Source organism: Cupressus sempervirens, chromosome 10 (genome assembly GCF_028749045.1).
Source record: "Cupressus sempervirens isolate cs-2001-9-10 chromosome 10, ASM2874904v1, whole genome shotgun sequence".
Taxonomy (NCBI): Eukaryota; Viridiplantae; Streptophyta; class Pinopsida; order Cupressales; family Cupressaceae; genus Cupressus; species Cupressus sempervirens.
Genome location: NC_143127.1, coordinates 225,457,788 through 225,462,519, shown reverse-complemented (window position 1 = coordinate 225,462,519; position 4,732 = coordinate 225,457,788).

Here is a 4,732-nt window from a genome sequence, read left to right as displayed (position 1 = left end):
AATTATTTAATTAAAAGAGAGGTTTTCTTTTAATTAAATGGGGACTTATTTTATTTAATTAAAAGGGAGATTTTCTTTTAATTAAATAAGACTTGGGATAAAATGATCTATCTTAAAAATAATAAAAAATTGAATTTGATCAAGAAAATTGATTTAATAAAATATTGCAAACCATTGATTCAGGAATTTTGATAAATTGAATAATGGGGGCCCATAGTCTAGGCGACCATTTTAGGGTGCATACACTTATGTCTGGGTTTATGAACACCATTCACACACAATTCACCTAGGGCATCATCAATCTCTAGGTTTCCAATTTCCTAAATTGCACACTTAAAATGAGTTTGGATATCGTTAATGAGTAGTACCTTAGGAGGGATATGTGATTGTGCTCCATTTGGATCGAGGGTTTCAACAATTATTGGGTGCTTTCTATTTGACTCCTTAGACCAACATTTCTGACCCTTTCCTTGCTTTTCTACTATTTCTTGATGGTGCCATGGCTACTTAGTAAGCTATGAAAATTTTTGAAGGATTTTAGTTGCAAATTCCACTCAAAGTCCCTTGATCACTCTACAATTTTCTTGATCATAATAACACTTAGAATTCTTGGTGAAAATGAATTGGATTTCCTATTTTTTGTTAAAACTTCACCATTAATGCTTGATATGAAGGTAGCTATGATGACATCATTATGCACAATAGGCTATCATCCACTATCTATTTAGATTTCTCGATGAATGCTTCAAAACTTGGTAACCAAAAATGTGTGACTAGTTACTCCCAACTTTTCTCGGTAAAGTCTATGACCTGACCTTACTTGGTAGAGAAAGTAACTCAGCTATAACTGATACCGATCTTTAGTGATCCTTTTGTATCTTGAATACTGATTTGGATCTTTGTCACCTTTCAATTTTGAAACTATTTGGATGTGATCATGATAACGCAGTTCAAGTTCTTCCTTAAGAACTTAGTTGGAAATGGTTGAGTCACCCACTTCTTGAGTGACATGACCATCATTACTTGAACTATCTTCCTTGGTGAATTTAGGAATCCATTGTTGTCTCATCTTCTTTCGAATTTTATTTGCTTTTGCTTTCTTTTTATCTTCAATTCTACCTATATTCATGCAATTCTTGTCTATATGACCAAGTTTTGTACAAGTGAAACATCTTATCATGGTATCTCTCTTCCTTGTGTGATGTTTAACATAGTTCATGCCAATGTGTCCATATTCTCCATAGTAATGACATCTACACCAAGTGCAATAGTCCCAACTAAATATTGCTTTCACAATTTGCTCTGCTGGATTGAATTTCTTGGTTCTACAATCTGATGCCCTGTGACCTTATTGCTTGCATTTGTGACACTTGCCTTCAAATTTTGGTTTCTCTTTGTATTCATTAGCCTTGTGACCATTCTAATTTCAATTGTAGCATTTAGCATTTACCATTGAATTTTTCTTTACCATTACTTCAACATCTATTTGATGTATGACCTATCTTACCACAGTGATTGCAAGTAGGTCTTTGATTCCTTTGAGCACCTTGTTTGGAGGATTCAACTTCTTCTTTTTATCTAATTCTTTCTTTTCCTTTTTGTCTATAGAGATTCTACTCATTCATTTGATTCAATTGATTCATGTCTACTTAGGATTTCATCATTCTCTCATTGATTTTCTTTTTAGTATTTAGGTCATTTTTCAACCTTTCACTAATTTTCTTTTCAGATCTTAGCTCACTTCTTATTCTTTCATTGATTTGTCTTTCCAAATTTAGATCGTTTCTTAATCTTTCATTGATCTATCTCTGGCTCATGATTTCCTCATTTGCATTAGAGATTTTATTCATAAGATCTACATGCTGAAGGGACTAGTTCTGGATCTCATCCATTTCTTCTTTCATCTTGTTCCTTTGTTCCAAGATTTCACATAGCCCTACTAACTAACTTTATTGTTCTCTTTTGAGCTTTCTTACTTCTTCTTGGAGGGAACCATTCTTCTCTAAGAGTTCTTTAATTGAATCATTTGCTTCATCTGAATTGCTTGAAGGGAAAAAATGTTCAATCTTTTCTTCAATATGCTAATGGTCATTCATTTTATTTTCAAGTTCCTTCCTTCTTTTTATGGATTGGGAAAGTTTCTCCTTAGCTTTCTTGAGTTGTGCAATGGCCATCTCTAGATCTAGCTTTTTGTTATCAATTGCCTTATCAAGTTTGAATATCTCCATTGTCCTTGATCTTTGCTCAAGTTGTCAAGCTTTATCCTAAGTACCAAAAAGCTCTGATACCAATTGTTGGAAATATTTAAGACTATGCTAGGTTACTGAGAGGGAGGGTGAATCAATAAATTTAAAAACTTTCCCAAATTCAAATCTTAAGTGCAATAATTTAATTACCATTTAATTCATTAAATCATCTATAATTGCATGCATGAGAAACTAAAAGCATAAAATATCCATAACACTTGAACACAATAATTTTGTGCCCTAGAAACCTTCCAAATAGAAAATAAAACTGGGGTAGGGATGATACCCACAAAACTTCAATATTGCAGCATAAAGTTGGCCTATTAAGATTTACAATGATCACTTCTGATGATCTACCCTATTAGGAGCAATTAGGACTGCTAGGTCCACCTTGTTAGAAGTTTTACAAACACACAATGAAGTATGCACTCAGTTAAGAGATTTTACAAAAGACTATTAAGTCTACCTTGTTAAAGGCTTTGGACTGGTTCACCTATTAGGATGAAACAGTAGATATTTGACTTACAACTAGATTCCTGATAGAGATTCTTTGAAGTACTGATCACCTTTATGTGATAGATATGGGTCTAATGCTCATTTTCTGATATGGCCTTACAATAAACTTTTTTTGTTGTTGATTCTCATTCACATGCTTCTATTTCACATTATTTTCACACATACATACTTTTTCATACATGCTTGCATTTTCCTTCATCATCTAGATATGATACAATACATTACATATATATCAGTCCACTTTACAAAACTACAAAGTTAGCCAATATACAAGTTAACACCAATATTACAAAGTCAACCCAAATGAAGATACTCAGGTTTTGAAGACTAACTTGGTGAAGTTCTAATACATAGTGTCCATTATCACTACTCGGCATCGTCATCCATTTAGTAGAAGTAGAAACTCAGTCCATACTAATCATCTCAGAGTGGTCTTGAACTCAGTCTGCACTGGTGACTTGGTAAATATTGTGTAACGTAGTAGGAACCATGACTACACTTGGTAAACTCTAAGCATCACATAGCTCAGTTAACACTAACTTCTCTTCACATGAACTGCTAGCCTGGTAGAAATTGTGAATCTTGGTAACCACCAAACTACTCAGGTTGAACTGTTGGACTTCACACTGTCTGATTCTGCTCGATTTGAATTGTTGCACTTCACACTAATTGAATTCCCTTGGTAACCACTAAAATGCTCAATAGGATCTGTAAATCTTGGTGGCTACTAAATTACATGGCAAACATTGTAGACTATTCAATGAGCTCGGTAGCCATACAAAATCTGAATAAGTGTTGTCACTAATAACAAACCTAGCTAAATGTCAACACTCATTATACACAAAAACATCAAAAGGAATAAGGTTATCTAGTTAATAAATGACAATGGCAACTCAATGATAGCCATTGATTATATTTAATTATAATGAAGCAACTAAAATGTAATACATGATTTGAATAAACAAGTTATGAAGAGGTTTAACATTAAACAAAGATTAATACTCTTAGGCATAAAAATAAACCATGAACTAGAGGGGAACACATTCATCATTAGCTAAAGAAGACAAGAGATCATCAAATATATGGAAGACAATTGTTAGTAAGTCTAAAGGATGCATATTAAATAAGTTGCATTAAGTAAAATGATTATAAGAAATCAGATGCAATGATCTCATATAAATATACATATTAAAAAATATATAGTCCCTTTATTAAAAAGTAATAATAATAAAAACTCAAATGGATGTCATATCTGATACAAATGATGACACCTTACTTTGAATAAGACATATAAATCAACGAGGAGTCAAAATTGAAACACATGGTTTTAAGAGGTTATTTATTCATTCAAGAGGACATAATAATGAATATAATATTTCTTATTGCTGAACTTATGAGAGGGTAGAGATAACAAATATAGAACAGTATTTACCCATAAACAACAATGATAGTAATATGCTACAACAAAATAAAAAAGAAAGGAAACGTACATGGTGATATGTGGGGATTAGTAAATAATATATATTGTTTTTTATATCAAATGGAAGAAAAGAATGTACATAGTAAGAAAAAATAATTTGTTGATAGATGCAAGGAACCAAAAGATATATTACTTCATCCTAAATTTTGGATACATAATCTTTGACATTATATAAATATATTATGTGTGTGTGTGTGTGTGTGTAGATTTATGGATATGAAAATCCCAAAATGGAAAATAACTAGAGATTGTTATGTTTATTAAAAATAATATTTTGAAATGTTATGAAGAGGTCAATATAGACCTTACGGAGAAGTGTTGATTTAAACTCTAATACTATCATATGAGATATTAATAATATCTATCTCACTAACATGGCTGCATTTCTATAATCTCTATAATGTCAGTATGTTATGTTTGTGAGCAATGTTTCTAGATTAGATTGTGTGAGTTTTTTTTTTTTTTTTTTTTTTTTTTACCATCAACGTTT